At 44.4% G+C, this 18,649-nt stretch overlaps 1 protein-coding gene across 4 annotated transcripts in view; it reads right to left on the bottom strand.

Annotated features, from left to right (window-relative positions):
- Positions 1-18,649, bottom strand: part of LOC139275829 (FERM and PDZ domain-containing protein 4-like) — a 658,647-nt gene that overhangs the window by 275,967 nt on the left and 364,031 nt on the right. The gene's annotated exons all lie outside the window — the stretch shown is intronic.

The following is an 18,649-nucleotide window of genomic DNA, read 5'->3' as shown; positions in this document are numbered from 1 at the left end:
GGTGGCGAAAATGGAGCCCAAAGGATCTGGAAAATAGAAGTAAATGAAACCCATACTGTTGTATGGGTAAATCTCCAGCAAAAGCTTGCCTCTGCACACTGAAAATGTGACTTAAAGGACCATGGGCTGGATTTTCCACGGCATCTCTGCCCGGTTTCTCGGCGGTATTGGTCGGTTTGGGCGCAAAACCACCCGGCGGAAATTTCCACAAAGGGTTCCGCCGGCAGTTTTGAAATACCGCTGGGGAGTAAACCGCCAGCGTGCACCGTCCATAGACCGTCATCGCCCAAGTTTGGGCTCAGCGGTGATCCATAGGTAAGACTGAAAAAAATGCCCACAAAAAGCAGCTGGAGCTGGGCAGTAGGTAAACAGCCCTGCAAAAAAAGGTAAGTTAAAGGGTTTTTAATAATTATTTTAAAATTCTTTTCGAGCGATTAAGTTGAAAAGAGTCCTGAGAATGTTTTCTGATTTTTTATTTTATGCTCCTTAGAAAAAATATTTTTTGTGTTTTCCCCCTTCCTAGGCCCAACCCGCAGCCTCGGTCTAAATTTTAGTAATTACCACCCATTTTGATTAAAAACTGCCCAATTGGCCCAGGATCGCATTTTTCGTCGAGAATCGGAGTGTTAGGTCCATTTTTTCCGTCGAGTGGAATTTTTTCCTTTTTTGTGGAATTTTTCACCCGCGGTAATTTTAAAATCTTCGGTATTTTGGGCAGCAATCCGGCGCTGGCAGATTTTTTGGAAATTCTAGCCCCAAGAAGCTTATTTGGAGCACTAGTAAATAGAAACTGAACTTTGCACTGAAGACCAACTTTATCCTTCGACATAAATATAACTTTGAGACCGACTGAAATCATAAAAGTGAGCACTGAAGTTGCAATCCGAACAGAAAGAAAGCTTGCTTTCATGTCAACAACTATTACGTTTCATTGGTTGTGCACCTAATTTCAACTGGAGTGACAAGGCACGCTGCCTGAAGAGCTTGCCTCCAATTTGAGAGCAAAGCCTATTTATTACTTTACACACCTGCAGAACTGCTCAATGAATGAATCCAAGTTTCATTGATGAGTAGCTGGTCTACTTTAAATGCTAGGTGTTAGATTTTTGGTTTTTAGGATTTTGTGCTGTTAATGACGGCAGGTGACCCTGATACTGCCTGGAAAATATTTGCTCCTCAGTCAGCAAAATTGGGCAGCTGGGCCCTGAGTGTGGGGCAGAGCGGTAAGGGAGGCGTTACACACTTCTCTTAGGGCGCTAGGCTGGCTGAACAAGCGAAAATCCTGAGCTAAAGGGCTGGCCTGGAAGCGCTCGAAGAGAGGGGAAAAAGCCCTGAAAAACATCCACCAAAAACATTTCCAATACATAGCCCACGTCACAAGAAAAATAAAATAAAATTCAATCACACTTACCTGAAGTGGACATTACTTACCACACTGCAGCCAGTATAGGTCGGACCACCCATTTTCACAGGCGACCCCAGCAAGACATGCGACAGGGAATTACAGGTCGGGAGGGAGTCAAAAATCGAGCTGGTCTTGCAACTGGTAATGCTCCGCGCCCCGCCGAAACCGGCACCGAAAACCCCAGCGGGGCGCTGGAAGCTGGCTGCTCGCCCAGGAGTGCTCACCACCACCATTGCCACCCCCTCCTGAGTGAAAACAGGCAACCAGGAGTGGAAAATCCAGCCCGAAACGTCCCATTGTTACAAATTTAGGGGCTGCATTAAATACTCTTTCAGCTTCATCGTCATCAATCTGGCCCGTAAACAGATTGCAGGAGTTTTCCTTGACTTTTGCCCAATAACTAATCATACGATAATATGAACCGGGGTCGTAACAATGAAAACAGCTTGTTATGTGAACTGGATACTGTAATCACACATGTACATTTCTCACACCTTTCGGAAGGTGGATTGATGAACATTCTAATGATCCAAGGCCTATTATTACCCAACATGCTGCTTTATTTCACATAATTGATCAGAGTAACATTTACAGAGGATTTTAACCTATTTTCTGATGCTCCTCATAACACCGAAAATTAGAAAACGCATAGGATGGGAAGGCCTCCGAGTCGCTGAGAGACATGGGTAAGCAGTGCTGGAGATGCACCATTAAATGGCACTTGCAGCCTACCTGACCTGGAAAAGGAATAGCCTTCCCACTGACCCCATAAATTCTGTAACTATCAGGATTGTCAGCACCCATAATTTCTCAGCATTGTGGTCTACAGCTCTGAGCAGAGCCTTCTTTACTGGAGCCCTCTGTCTTAGAAGCTTCTCCATTGTCTGTGCCAGTCGTGGCCCTGTGGGAGCACCCTCAGCTCTGAGCCAGAAGTTTGAGGATTCAAGTCCCATTCTGGTGACTGGAGCACATAATCTGGGCTAGCACTTCATTGCAGTACTGAGGAAACTGGTAGCAATGCGGTGGAGGAGGATTTCCTGGCATGTATTAGTGATGGTTTTCTAGACCATATATGTCGAGGAACCAAGTAGAGGGCTGTCCATCCTAGACTGGGTGATGTGTAATGAGAAAGAACTAATTAGCAATCATGTTGTGCGAGGCCCCTTGGGGAAGAGTGACCACAATATAGTAGAATTCTTTATTAAGATGGAGAGCGACACAGTTAATTCAGAGACTAGGGTCCTGAACTTAAGCAAAGGTAACTTCGATGGTATGAGACCTGAATTGGCTAGAATAGACTGGCGAATGATACTTAAAGGGTTGACAGTGGATAGGCAATGGCAAACACTTAAAGATCACATGGATGAACTTCAACAATTGTACATCCCTGTCTGGAGTAAAAATAAAACGGGGAAGGTGGCTAACAAGGGAAATTAAGGATAGTGTTAAATCCAAGGAAGAGGCATATAAATTGGCCAGAAAAAGCAGCAAACCTGAGAACTGGGAGAAATTTATAATACAGCAAAGGAGGACAAAGGATTTAATTAGGAGGGGGAAAACAGAATATGAGAGGAAGCTTCCTTGGAACATAAAAACTGACTGCAAAAGCTTCTATAGATATGTGAAGAGAAAAAGATTAGTGAAAACAAACGTAGGTCCCTTGCAGTCAGATTCAGGTGAATTTATAATGGGGAACAAAGAAATGGCGGATCAGTTAAACAAATACTTAGGTTCTGTCTTCACAAAGGAAGACACAAATAACCTTCCGGAAATACTAGGGGACCGAGGGTCCAGTGAGAAGGAGGAACTGAAGGAAATCCTTATTAGGCAGGAAATTGTGTTCGGGAAATTGATGGGATTGAAGGCCGATAAATCCCCAGGGCCTGCATCCCAGAGTACTTAAGGAAGTAGCCCTAGAAATAGTGGATGCATTGGTGATCATTTTCCAACAATCTATCGACTCTGGATCAGTTCCTATGGACTGGAGGATAGCTAATGTAACACCACTTTTTAAGAAAGGAGGGAGATAGAAAATGGATAATTATAGACCGGTTAGCCTGACATCAGTAGTGGGGAAAATGTTGGAATCAATTATTAAAGATGAAATAGCAGCACATTTGGAAAGCAGTGACGGGATCGGTCCAAGTCAGCATGGATTTATGAAAGGCAAATCCTGCTTGACAAATCTTCTAGAATTTTTTGAGGATGTAACTGGTAGAATGGACAAGGGAGAACCAGTGGATGTGGTGTATTTGGACTTTCAAAAGGCTTTTGACAAGGTCCCACACAAGAGATTGGTGTGCAAAATTAAAGCACATGGTATTGGGGGTAGTGTACTGACGTGGATAGAGAACTGGTTGGCAGACAGGAAGCAGAGAGACGGGACAAACGGGTCCTTTTCAGAATAGCAAGCAGTGACTAGTAGGATGTCGCAGGGGTAAATGCTGGTACCCCAGCTATTTGAAATATACATTAATGATTTGGATGAGGGAATTGAATGTAATATCTCCAAGTTTGCAGATGACACTAAACTGGGTGGCGGTGTGAGCTGTGAGGCGGATGCTGAAAGGCTGCCGGTTGACTTGGACAGGTTAGGTGAGTGGGCAAACGCGTGGCAGATACAGTATAATGTGGATAAATGTGAGGTTATCCACTTTGGTGGCAGAAACACGAAGGCAGAATATTATCTGAATGGCGGCAGATTAGGAAAAGGGGAGGTGCAATGAGACCTGGGTGTCATGGTACATCAGTCATTGAAAGTTGTCATGCAGGTACAGCAGGCAGTGAAGAAGGCAAATGGTATGTTGGCCTTCATAGCTAGGGGATTTGAGTATAGATGCAGGGAGGTCCTACTGCAGTTGTACAGGGCCTTAGTGAGGCCTCACCTGGAATATTGTGTTCAGTTTTGGTCCCCTAATCTGAGGAAGGGCGTTCTTGCTATTGAGGGAGTGCAGCGAAGGTTCACCAGACTGATTCCTCGGATGGCAGGACTGACATATGAGGAGAGACTAGATTGACTGGGTCTGTATTCACTGGAGTTTAGAAGGATGAGGGGGAATTTCATAGAAACATATAAAATTCTGACGGGACTGGACAGGTTAGATGTAGGAAGAATGTTCCCGATGTTGGGGAAGTCCAGAACCAGGGGACATAATCTCAGGATAAGGGGTAAGCCATTTAGGACTGAGATGATGAGAAACTTCTTCACTCAGAGAGTTGTTAACCTCTGGAATTCCCTACTGCAGAGAGTTGTTGATGCCAGTTCATTGGATATATTCAAGAGGGAGTTAGATATGGCCCTTACGGCTAAAGGGATCAAGGGGTACGGGGAGAAAGCTGGAAAGGGGTACTGAGGTGAATGACCAGCCATGATCTTATTGAATGGTGGTGCAGGCTCGAAGGGCCGAATGGCCTACTCCTGCACCTATTTTCTATGTTTCTATGTAAGTGCTCCATTGTCTTTTGGATGAGACATTTAACCGAAATATTGACATAAAAGATTCCTTGGCACTATTCTAAGTAGAGCAGGGGAGTTCTCCCTAGTGTCCTGGCCAATATTTAACCCTCGATCAACACTTAAAACAGATGATCTGGCCATTTATTTCAGCGCTGTTTGTGGGAGCTTGCTGTGTGCAAAATTGGCTGCTGTGTTTCCTACATTACAACAGTGACTACATTTCAAAAGTTCTTAATTGGACCGTCCTGAGGTTGTGAAAGTTGCTATGCCAATGCAAGTCTTTCTATCTTCTTTTTTTGTTTCCCTCGTCTTTTTTATCTCTCCGGTCACAAAGATTTTCCAGAACAATGGGTGTAAGGTGCATTTCGTTGACCCAGGCAAGCAAGTGACTTTCTCATTGTTTAGTTACTGGGGAAATTTTAGCAAATTATTCACCTTTTGTCCAGGATCCTTTTATTCCCCCAAACCTGCGAGGATACACTTTTTCTTAGTTCTAAACAAACATTAAAAGTAACTCTCATTTTCAAATGTTTACTGTGGAAAATTGCTCAAAACAAGCAGTGACAATGAATAAAATTTTGGCAAATATAGCCCCAAACAGTAAGGTCTTAATTTTCAACTGGATCAGTCGAAATAATGAAGAACAGGAAGGAAAGTTAAGATGACCCACTAGATAAGCATACCTTCCTACCATCACAGTAAATATTTCTGATTTGCAGCAAGCTTTAAATAAGGTTGGAAAGTAAATGGCGCTTCAGTAATTTTAGTCTGTAATATCAGTGCAGCATTGCATCCTTCTTGTGAATAATTGCAGAGAAGAAGCGAGTTACACATGTCAAAGACACCCTGTGCAGGGGCAGTGCTAGTTTACACGAGTACCACAAATAGGTTGTACCCTTTTAACAAGGAAACCATGAAGCTTATTTGCATAAATTTGTGTTACCAAAATAAATGTTATGACAGGTGTTTAGCGAGCACAGTAATGTCATCTGCAATATAATGGTTCAGAATGGGTCAAATATATTTCACACACTTGTCACATTTAATTGGCGATCACAAATTTGAAGAGAGATAAAAAATTAAAGTTACAAAATTACGAGTGATGCAATTCATACCACATCTACTAAATCAAGCCGGAACCAGACATTCCGTTTATAATAACTGCCGATATATTTTAAAGTGGGCAGTTCATCACACAGTATGGAATGTCATGCAATAAACCTATCTGTCTTGGTGAAAATGTTCGTGTCCACTTCAGTTCAATCTACTCCACCTGCCTCCTCTCCCTGTCTCACTCCTCTTCCCCTGCCCCTCCACTACTCACGCCCTCTACCCACTGTCCTCCCCCTTCCCATCTAATCTGTCTCCTTTTCCCTCCCTCTTCCATGGCACCAGGGTCCAACAGACCACCCCTTCGCCCCAACTTGCAACCGTGTTTGGCCTGAATACTGTACTTGCTCGTCAAGCTCCATGTCGAACGCCAGCAGGTATCGACTAGTCATAATGACGAAAATGAATATAATTGTAGCGAATAATTTGATCTTGGATCATTGCTGTTCAGACCAATGCAGAGTGTACTGACCCATAGCCTTGACAAGTTGTTCAAAATTATCTGAATCTGACTCATAATTCTGCCATCCAGAGGGGGTTAACCATGCAGCAAGTGGATAGGGAAAGGCAGCTTGAATCCTTGGCAGAAGAGGAAGATCAGGAAGAAATAAAAAATGGTTGTGGGTGGCATGCCACCAGAGAGACTGGCATATCGATCAATGATTGACAGTACTTTTACTTAAATGCTCCTCTGCATGAAAAATCCAGTGGTCTTCAGAACAATATACTGGCCCCTTAAAAAAAAAATTACTTACATGGATAGAGTACTGGTTGGCAGACAGGAAGCAGAGAGTGGGAATAAACGGGTCTTTTTCAGAATGGCAGGCAGTGACTAGTGGGATACCACAAGGTTCAATGCTGGGGCCCCAGCTATTTACAATATACATTAATGATTTAGGTGAAGGAATTGAATGTAATATCTCCAAGTTTGCAGATGACACTAAGCTGGGTGGCAGTGTGAGCTGTGAGGAGGATGCTAAGAGGCTGCAGGGTGACTTGGACAGGTTAGGTGAGTGGGCAAATACATGGCAGATGCAGTATAATGTGGATAAATGTGAGGTTATCCACTTTGGTGGTAAAAACAGGAGGACTGATTATTATCTGAATGTTGACAGATTGGTAAAGAGGGAGGTGCAATGAGACCTGGGTGTCATGGTACATCAGTCACTGAAGGTTGGCATGCAGGTACAGCAGGCGGTGAAGTCGGCAAATGGCATGTTGGCCTTCAAAGTGAGAGGATTTGAGTATAGGAGCAGGGAGGTCTTACTACAGTTGGACAGGGCCTTGGTAAGGCCATACCTTTAATATTGTGTACAGTTTTGGTCTCCTAATCTGAGGAAGGACATTCTTGCTATTGAGGGAGTGCAGCGAAGGTTCATCAGACTGATTCCCGGGTTGACAGGACTGACATATGAAGAAAGACTGGATTGATTAGGCTTGTATTCACTGGAGTTCAGAAGGATCTCATAGAAACATATAAAATTTTGACGGGATTGGACAGGTTAGATGCAGGAAGAATATTCCCGATATTGGGGAAGTCCAGAACCAGGGGTCACAGTCTAAGGATAAGGGGTAAGCCATTTAGGACTGAGATGAGGAGAAACTTCTTCACTCAGAGAGTAGTGCGCATGTGGAATTCTCTACCACAGAAAGTTGTTGGGGCCAGTTCGTTAGATATATTCAAAAGGGAGTTAGATATGGCCATCACGGCTAAAGGGATCAAGGGGTATGGAGAGAAAGCAGGAATGGGGTACTGAAATGCATGATCAGCCATGATCATATTGAATGGTGGTTCAGGCTCGAAGGGCCGAATGGCCTACTCCTGCACCTATTTTCTATGTTTCTATGTTTCTATGTTACGGAGAGTCATGAGGCGTTCGTTGACCCCACAGGGGAAGTCTTTGAGGCGGTCAACCAGCTCATTCTTGACAGCAAAGCCATACCAGCAGTGTTCTATTCACCCTCTCCCCTCCCCCATTCCCACCGCCCCAAAAACACCAGTTGGATTTCCTGCTCAGGTCTGAGTTAAAATTACATTCAGATCTCAATTATGTCATTGGGCCGCAAAGAAGTAAAGAAGTTAGCTCCGGGCGCGTGTCCTTGCTCAGGAGAGCAGGTTACTGTTGCAGATGTTACCATCATGGCGGCTCTCAGACACGTAAGAGCCAGGGTGATTTTAACTGCTTATCCAACCAGTTTCTGCTGTGTGAGTAGGGTTAAAGTCGCCCAGTTACTGTGTCGAATCACAGGATAGCTCAGATGAATACGTGGCTTGAGGACTGGTGCAAGAGGGAGGGATTCAAATTCCTGGGACATTGGAACCGGTTCTGGGGGAGGTAGGACCAGTACAAACCGGACGGTCTGCACCTCAGCAGGATCGGAACCAATGTCCTAGGGAGAATGTTTGCTAGTGCTGTTGGGGAGGGGTTAAACTAATATGGCAGGGGGATGGGAACCGATACAGGGAAGCAGAGGGAAATAAAATGGGGGCAGAAGCAAAAGATAGAAAGGAGAATAGTAAAAGTGGAGGGCAGAGAAACCCAAGGCAAAAATCAAAAAGAGCCACATAACAGCAACATTCTAAAGGGACAAAGAGTGTTAAAAAGACAAGCCTGAAGGCTCTGTGCCTCAATGCGAGGAGTACTCAGAATAAGGTGGATGAATTAACTGCGCAGGCAGCTATTAACGATTATGATATAATTGGGATTGCGGAGACATGGCTCCAGGGTGACCAAGGCTAGGAACTCAACATCCAGGGGTATTCAACATTCAGGAAGGATAGACAGAAAGGAAAAGGAGGTGGGGTAGTGTTGCTGGTTAAAGAGGAAATTAACGTAATAGTAAAAAAGGACATTAGCTTGGATGATGTGGGTTGAGCTGCGGAATACCAAAGGGCAGAAAACGCTAGTGGGAGTTGTGTACAGACCACCAAACAGTAGTAGTAAGGTCGGGGATGGCATCAAACAAGAAATTAGGGATGCGTGCAATAAAGGTACAGCAGTTATCATGGGCGACTTTAATCTACATATAGATTGGGTTAACCAAGTGGTAGCAATGTGGTGGAGGAGGATTTCCTGGAGTGTATTAGGGATGGCTTTCCAGACCAATATGTCGAGGAACCAACTAGAGAGCTGGCCATCCTAGACTGGGTGTTGTGTAATGAGCAATCTTGTTGTGCGAGGCCCCCTGGGGAAGAGTGACCATAATATGGTAGAATTCTTTATTAAGATGGAGAGTGACAGTGTTCATTCAGAGACTAGGGTCCTGAACTTAAGGAAAGGTAACTTCGATGGTATGAGACGTGAATTGGCTAGGATAGACTGGCAAATTATACTTAAAGGGTTGATGGTGGATAGGCAATGGCAGACATTTATAGATTACATGGATGAACTTCAACAATTGTACATCTCTGTCTGGAGTAAAAATAAAAAGGGGAAGGTGGCTCAACCGTGGCTAACAAGGGAAATTAAGGATAGTGTTAAATCCAAGGAAGAGGCATATAAATTGGCCAGAAAAAGCAGAAAACCTGACGACTGGGAGAAATTTAGAATTCAGCAGTGGAGGACAAAGGATCTAATTAGGAGGGGGAAATAGAGTATGAGAGGAAGTTTGCAGGGAATATAAAAACTGACTGCAAAAGCTTCTATAGATGTGTGAAGAGAAAAAGATTAGTGAAGACCAACGTAGATCCTTTGCAGACAGAATCAGGTGAATTTATAATGGGGATCAAAGAAATGGCAGACCAATTGAACAAATACTTTGGATCTGTCTTCACTAAGGAAGACACAAATAACCTTTCGGAAATACTAGGGGTTCGAGTGTCTAGTGAAAAGAAGGAACTGAAGGAAATCCTTATTAGTTAGAAAATTGTGTTAGGGAAATTGATGGGATTGAAGGCCGATAAATCCCCAGGGCCTGATAGGCTGAATCCCAGAGTACTTAAGGAAGTGGCCCTTGAAATAGTGGATGCATTGGTGATCATTTTCCACCATTCATTTCTGGATCAGTTCCTATGGACTGGAGGGTAGCTAATGCAATACCACTTTTTTAAAAAGGAGGGAGAGAGAAAACAGGTTAGGAAATACTAGGGGTTCGAGTGTCTAGTGAAAAGAAGGAACTGAAGGAAATCCTTATTAGTTAGAAAATTGTGTTAGGGAAATTGATGGGATTGAAGGCCGATAAATCCCCAGGGCCTGATAGGCTGAATCCCAGAGTACTTAAGGAAGTGGCCCTTGAAATAGTGGATGCATTGGTGATCATTTTCCACCATTCATTTCTGGATCAGTTCCTATGGACTGGAGGGTAGCTAATGCAATACCACTTTTTTAAAAAGGAGGGAGAGAGAAAACAGGTTATTATAGACCGGTTAGCCTGACATTGGTGGTGGAGAAAATGTTGGAATCAATTATTAAAGATGAAATAGCAGCGCATTTGGAAAGTGGTGACAGGATTGGTCCAAGTCAGCATGGATTTATGAAAGGGAAATGATGCTTGACAAATCTTCTAGAATTTTTTGAGGATGTAACTCGTAGAGTGGACAAGGGAGAACCAGTGGATGTGGTGTATTTGAACTTTCAAAAGGCTTTTGACAAGGTCCCACACAAGAGATTAGTGTGCAAAATTAAAGCACATGGTATTGGGGTAATGTATTGACGTGGATAGAGAACTCGTTGGCAGACAGGAAGCAGAGAGTCAGAATAAATGGGTCCGTTTCAGAATGGCAAGCAGTGACCAGTGGGTGCCGCAGGGTTCAGTGCTGGGACCCCAGCTATTTACAATATACATCAATGATTTAGATGAAGGAATTGAATGTAATATCTCCAAATTTGCAGATGACACTAAGCTGGGTGGCAGTGTGAGCTGTGAGGAGGATGCTAAGAGACTGCAGAGTGACTTGGACAGGTTAGGTGAGTGGGAAAATGCATGGCAGATGAAGTATAATGTGGATAAATGTGAGGTTATCCACTTTGGTGGCAAAAACAGGGAAGACAGAATATTATCTGAATCGTGACAGATTAGGATAAGGGGAGGTGGAACGAGACCTGGGTGTCATGGTACATCAGTCATTGAAGTTTGGCATGCAAGTATAGCAGGCGGTGAAGGCGGCAAATGGCATGTTGGCCTTCATAGCGAGAGGATTTGTATATTGGAGCAGGGAGGTCTTACTGCAGTTGTACAGAGCCTTGGTGAGGCCACACCTGAAATATTGTGTTCAGTTTTGTTCCCCAAATCTGAGGAAGGATGTTCTTGCTATTGAGAGAGTGCAGCGAAAGTTCACCAGATTGATTTGTGGGATGGCAGGACTGACATATGAGGAGAGATTGGATCAAGTGGGCTTGTATCCACTGGAGTTTATAAGAATGTTAGGGGATCTCATAGAAACATCTAAAATTCTGATCGGATTGGATAGGTTAGAGGCAGGAAGAATGTTCCCATTGCTGGGGAGTTCCAGAACCAGGGGTCACAGTCTAAGAATAAGGGGTAAGACATTTCGGACCAAGATGAGGAGAAACTTCTTCATTCAGAGAGTGGTTAATCCTGTGGAATTCTCTACTGCAGAAAGTTGTTGAGGCCAGTTCGTTAGACATCTTCAAAAGGGAGTTAGATAAGTCCAAAGGGATCAAGGGGTATAGAGAGAAAGCAGGAAAGGGGTACTTAGGTTGAATGATCAGCCATGATCTTATTGAATGGTGGTGCAGGCTCGAAGGGCCGAATGGCCTGCTCCTGCACATAATTTCTATGTTTCTATGTTTCTAATACTGCTGCTACTACCATGCATGTCTATTAATACCACATGGACTGCAGAGGTGGATAAGTGGAGCTGAGGTACAGATCAGCCATGGATAAAACACCTACTTGTGTTTGTATGTTGCTATGCTACAGAAAGAGACTTGAATTGATATTTCATTACATTTTCTCTGCCCATTATTTTAACAATGATATTAACTCATTTGAAATAGGCAAGCTAAGGCCTTTGTTAAGATACTGGGGATAAAAAATTCACACAAACATGTTTGTTACTGATAAGGTATGTTGTGATTTTGTCCAAAGTTTAGAACAAAGTAAATTGCTTTAGTGAAGCTGCTAACTGCTGGTTTTATAATTTTGAGAACAGTGCCATCTGGTGTGAAGGTTAGCTGTTACTTGCACTTATTACATGCGTAGCACTTGTCGTTGAGAGAGCTAGGATGCAGCATATGAGACTTGAAAGACCTGTGTAATATAGAAACATAGAAAATAGGTGCAGGAGTAGGCCATTCGGCCCTTCAAGCCTGCACCACCATTCAATATGATCATGGCTGATCATGCAACTTCAGTACCCCATTCCTGCTTTCTCTCCATACACCCTGATCCCTTTAGCCGTAAGGGCCACATTTAACTCCCTTTTGAAGATATCCAACGAATTGAACTCAACAACTTTCTGTGGTCGAGAATTCCACAGGTTCACAATTCTCTGGGTGAAAAGGTTTCTCCTCATCTCGGTCCTCGATGGCTTACCCCTTATCCTTCGACTGTGACCCCTGGTTCTGGACTTCCCCCACATCGGGAACATTCGTCCTGCATCTAACCTGTCCAATCCCGTCAGAATTTTACGTGCTTCTTTGTGATCCCCTCTCATTCTTCTAAATTCCAGCGAATATAAGCTTAGTCGATCCAGTCTTTCTTCATATGTCAGTCCTGCCATCCCGGGAATCAGTCTGGTGAACCTTCGCTGCACTCCCTCAATAGCAAGAATGTCCTTCCTCAGATTAGGAGACCAAGACTGCACACAATACTCAAGGTGTGATCTCACCAAGGCCCTGTACAACTGCAGTACGACCTCCCTGTTCCTGTACTCAAATCCTCTCGCTATAAAGGCCAACACTGCATCTGCCACGCATTTGCCCACTCACCTAACCTGTCCAAGTCACCCTGTAGCCTCTTAACATCCTCCTCACAGCTCACACTGCCACCTAGCTTAGTGTCATCTGCAAACTTGGAGATATTACATTCAATTCCTTCATCTAAATCATTAATTTGTAAAGAGCTGGGGTCCCAACACTGAACCTTGCGGTACCCCACTAGTCACTGCCTGCCATTCTGAAAAGGACCCGTTTATTCCCACTCTTTGGGCCCAAGTTTCGGCCTCAGTTGCTCCTGATTTTTTGGAGCAACTGGTGTAGAACGGAGTATCTTAGAAATTCAAATTCTCGGCATTTAGTTTGTTCCAGTTCTCGTCAGTTAGAGCGGTTTCACTTTGGAACAGAATTTTTTTTCAAAAGGGGGCGTATCCGGCCACTTACGCCTGTTTTCAAAGTTTCGGCAGTGAAAACTTACTCCATACTAACTTAGAATGGAGTAAGTGAAGATTTTTGTATGCTCAAAAAAACCTTGTCTGCACTTTAGAAAATTAGGCGTAGGGAATGGGTCGGGGGGGTGGGGTTTAAAGGGAAGTTTACAAACATTAAACACTTCAGTTTTACAAATAAAGAGCCATCATCAATAATAAATTATAAATACATCAATAAATCAACCAATAAATCAATCAAAAAAATTAATAAAAAATAATTTTTTAAAAAAATCAATAAATAAAACATTTTCTACTTACCGACTGCAGCACTGGCAGTCCTTCAACAGCGTGCTGGGATGGTTCCCCCAGTGTGTCTCTGTCAGTGTCTCTATCTATCTGTCTGTGTGTGTCTCTCACTCGCTGTCTGTCAGTGTCTGTGTTTCTGACAGCGAGGGGAGGGGGAGAAGGGGGGTGGGAGGAGGGGGAGAAGGGGGGTTGGAGGGGGAGGGGGAGGTTGGGGGGGGAGAAGGGAGGTGGGGGGGAGGGGGAGAAGGGAGGTGGGGGGGAGGGGGAGAAGGGAGGTGGGGGGGAGAAGGGAGGTGGGGGGGAGGGGGAGAAGGGAGGTGGGGGGGAGAGGGGGAGAGGGGGGGAGAAGGGGGTGAAGGAGAGAGGATGTAGGGAGGGAGGGAAGGAGAGAGGAGGGAGGGAGGGAAGGAGAGAGGAGAGAGGAGGGAGGGAAGGAAAGAGGAGGGAGGGAGGGGAAGGAGAGGGGGGGGAGGGAGAGAAGGAGGCTGAACGGCTGGGCCCAAGACCTCGGGCTAGATTTACAGGTAGGTGGCGTCGGGTCTTGGGGGGGGGGGGGGCGGGGGAGAGTCGCGGAGGTCAGGTCGCCGGGAGGTGGGGTGGGGGGCGGCGGAGCAGGAGTCGAGTCGGGTCGGGAGAAAGCAGGAGCTGGGCATGGGAGGAGCCTTATTCACGCAGCCCCAGTGAGGCCATTCGGCCAGGGCTAGGGGCTGCATGCTTCGGGCCCCTCCCACACAGTTTTGGACGCCTGGAGCTACTGCACATGCGCGCCCACTGTACCGCGCATGTGCAGAGGTCCCGGCACTGTTTTCAGCGCAAGGACCTGGCTCCGCCCCCAACAGCTCGTGCTGCGCTGCGCCCGGCTGCAGAAGACCTGCAGGGAGCCGGAGAATAGGGAAGTTTTTTTTAGGCGCACTTTCTGGCGCGAAAAACGGGCGTCCAGGTCGGGGCTGCGCCGTTTTAGGCGCGTCCCGAAACTTGGGCCCAATGGTTCCTGTCTGCCAACCAATTCTCTATCCACGTCAATACATTATCCCCAATACCATGTGCTTTAATTTTGCACACTAATCTCTTGTGTGGGACCTTGTCAAAAGCCTTTTGAAAGTCCAAATATACCATATCCACTGGTTCTCCCCTGTTCACTCTACTAGTCACATCCTCAAAAAATTCTCGAAGATTTGTCAAGCATAAATACTCATTTGAAAATACAATCTCTGACTCTTCCTTGAGGCTGTGAAACAGTCAAAGATCACATTTTCGCCGTTGTTTTTTCATTAACTGGTCCATCAAGTCAAGCTTGCTGTTAGCCTGGAGTTGTGCAGAATCATTTTCATTTAAAGATTAATTTCCCACACATTTGTTTTAGTCAAAATGTTTTCAGTTAGGGGAGAAAGTACATTCAAGCAGCTGGAACTCAGATTTGTGTGAGATGGTGCTGTGTCCGCAGCATTTTGTCAGGTGTGCTCAAGTCTTGTTTCTCAGGGAATGATTTAATTGAACAGCTGTTTATTTTAAGTTGAATAATTGAAAATGAAAGCATGCACACTATACCTTTGATGTGCGAGGAGCTTCTCCAGAGACATCACCTTAACACTGCTGATTTGCATTGCTTCTCCATCAGCAGTATTTCATTTGATATGTACATCCACTTTATTTATTTCTAATCTATTACACTTTCGTTCACCTTCAAAACAGTGCTTCACACCTACCTGTCCCCTGCTACTGCCAAGATCCTAATCCATCCTTCATTACCTCAAGGCTTGATCTTCCGTACATTTCCTTTGAGCCTTCTTGCCTCCACAAACCTCCGCTTATGCAGATGCTGCAGCTGACATTCTTTCCTGCAGTCCCACTGCTGCGATCCTTGCCACGCTCCACTGGCTTCCCCTACTCTAATTGAATGGTGCTATGCCTCAAGTTCAAATCCTGCCATAGCTTCATCCCACCTTTGCAATCTCCTCCAGCTCCTGACTTCAGTTTCTCCACCATTTCCTCTCCTGCTCCGCTTCTTATTAGTTATCTCCCCTCCGCCCTGGAAAGCAGTCTGACTGGGTGAGGGGAGGAAACTATTGGGCATCCGGCAGGAGCGAACAAGGTGAACAAGTTGTAAGAATTTCTATAGTGCAATAGAGGGTACGGTAGCATAGTGGTTAGCAATCTAGTAATCCAGAGGTCTATATTAATGATCCAGAGACCTGAATTCAAATCCCATCACGGCAGCTGAGGGATTTAAATTCAGTTAATTGAATAAATATGAAATAAAAAGCTAGTATCAGTAATGGTGACCATGAAACTGCCAGATTGTTGTTAAAACCCATCTGGTTCACTGATGTCTTTTTGGGAAGGAAATCTGCTGCCCCTTACCTGGTCTGGCCTATATGTGAAACCAGACCCACAGCAATGTGGTTGACTCTCAACTGCCCTCTGAAATGGCCTAGCAAGCCACTCAGTTGTACCAACTACTACAAAGAAGTACTGCAGCGGTTCAAGAAGGCGGCTCACCACCATCTTCTCAAGGGCAAGTTGGAATGGGCAATAAATGCTGGCATTGCCAGCGATGCCCACATCCCATGAATGAATAAAAAGATTGCGTGAATTTGGAGACATGCCAAGGGATTGATTTTTTTTAATGCTGAGCCAAGACAGATGTATTCTGAGATTTTCTATGTCTTATTTAAAATACAAGTCGATGCAAATATACAAACAACTGTTTGGGTTCCAAATCAAACAAAGACAAATCTTGCCAAAGACAAATCAGCGTCAGCTGTGGCTCAGTTGGTTGCACACTTGCCTCTGAGCCAGAAGGTTGTAGGTTCAAATTCTACTCCAGGGACTTGAGCACAGTGCAGTGCCGAGGGAGTGCTACACTGTCGGAGGTGCTGTCTTTCGGATGAGACATTAAACCGAGGTCCCTTCTGCTCCCTTACATGGGCGTAACAGATCCCATGACACTATTTCGAAGAAGAGCAGGGGAGTTATCCCAATGTTCTGGCCAATATTTATCCCTCAATCAACATAACAAAAAAAGATTATCTGGTCATTATCACATTGTTGTTTGTGGGAGCTTGCTGTGCGCAAATTGGCCACTGCATTTCCTACATTACAACAGTGACTACACTCCGAAAGTGCTTTGAGATGTCTGCTGGTTGTGAAAGGAGTATATAAATGCAAGTCTTCCTTTGTTGGCTACATTTTATTTCTTGAAGTTGTCTGCATCTGCGACTTCCTTTGTCTCTAACTGTCACTGCAGGAAGTACAGGTAATTCAAAGTAGGATAGTTTCAAATAATTAAGTACGTAGATCATTAAAATGTCATGAACAGGTACAGAAAATAATCAAAAAAGCTAATGGAATACTGGGTTGTATATCTAAAGGACGAGAATACAAGGGGGTAGAAGTTATGTTGCACCTATACAAAACCCTGGTCAGACAACACCTGGAGTACTGCAAGCAGTTCTGGACACCACATCTTAGGAAAGTTTAATGGACTTGAAGGGAGTGCAGTGTTGATTTACCAGAATGATACCTGGACTCCAAGGGTTAAGTTAAGAAGAGAGATCCTTCTCTTCTTCGGCAGTCTCCCAGAGCCGATGAAGACTTGCTTCCACAGCAAAATGAGTTCTAAGGTGACTGATGAGACCAATGCGGGCCAGGTCCCGAACTTCATTTTAAAGGGTGGAAGGTGCCTGTGCGTGAATTCTTTTAACGTGGGGTGGCTGTTGCACACCAACTACCACACGGACTTGACAAGCAAGATCTTGGTCCAATGGCAAGAGGATCCAAGATGATTGGAGACCAGGTTCTGCTGCATGGGCCTAGCACACACACACACACACACACTGAACCAATGCAGTGAGGCCTTTGATGCGCAACAGTGTTGCATTGCTCACTGATAACCAGAATTGAAACATTGGAACAGGAGGAGGCCATTCAGCCCCTTGAGCCTATTCCACCATTCAATGAGATTAATATTTATCCCTCAATCAACATCACTAAAAACAGATCACCTGGTCATTATCAAATTGCTGTTTGTGCAAGCTTCCTGTGCACAAAATGGCTGCCACATTTTCCACATTACACAAATTGGGGTTGTATACCTAGAATTTAGAAGGTAAACGGGTGATCTGATCAAAGTTTTCAAGCTGTTAAGGGTAGAGAGAGAGCAACTATTTCCACTGGTTGGGGATAGGGGGCATAGTCTAAAAATTAGAGCCAGACCTTTCAGGAGTGAAATTAGGAAACACAAAGGGTGGTAGAAGTTTGGAACTCTCTTCCACAAACGGCAATTGATGCTAGATCAATTGTTAATGTTAAATCTGAGATTGCTAGTTTTTTGTTAATCGAAGAATATTGAGAAGTACATGTCACATTGTACTCCATCTTGTGGCTTTGTTGAGAATCAATGAGGGCAGACAAGCTTATTTAACCATCTGCCTCACAGCTTGAACTGGTGGCTGAAAGTAGTCACAATGCAAGCTCGCACTCACTACTTGCCAGCCTGCAAATAGAAATGTTTACAATGTTAATGATTAGACTATAAGGGATAAAAGGACAAAATCAGGATTATGCTGATAACACCTGGTTCAGGGGAATCACTTCTACATACAAATTGACGTAAAAAATATACTGACGTAAAAAAATATACATACAAATTGATAGTGAACGATTCAGTGAGTGTCAGCTGGTGGAATATTTGCAACATGAGACACGGGACACAGTGTTCCTGATTTGTATTTGATCGAGCAAGCTTTAAAGCATACTGGACTTAAAGGAAGGCCAAAAATTGCAAATGTATGCTGAGAATTGTGTCCTACTGCTTTAACCCTTTTGGGGTTTGGGTAAACATTTCCTTAAAACAGCTATAAACAGCTTAGAATCATACAATGGTTACAGCACAGAAGGAGGCCATTCGGCCCGTCGAGCTCGTGCCGGCTCTCTGCAAGAGCATTTCAACTAGTCCCACTCCCCCACCCTTTCCCCATAGCCCGACGAATTCTTTCCTTCGGGTACTTATCCAAATCCCTTTTGAATCTGCCTCTACCACCCTTTCAGGCAGTAAATTCCAGATCCCAAGCACTCGCTGTGTAAAAAAGTTTTCCCTCAT

This window comes from Pristiophorus japonicus, chromosome 11 (assembly GCF_044704955.1).
Source record: "Pristiophorus japonicus isolate sPriJap1 chromosome 11, sPriJap1.hap1, whole genome shotgun sequence".
NCBI classification, from domain to species: Eukaryota; Metazoa; Chordata; class Chondrichthyes; family Pristiophoridae; genus Pristiophorus; species Pristiophorus japonicus.
Note: the sequence above shows the minus strand (reverse complement) of the source record. Positions and strands in the feature narration are given on the sequence as shown.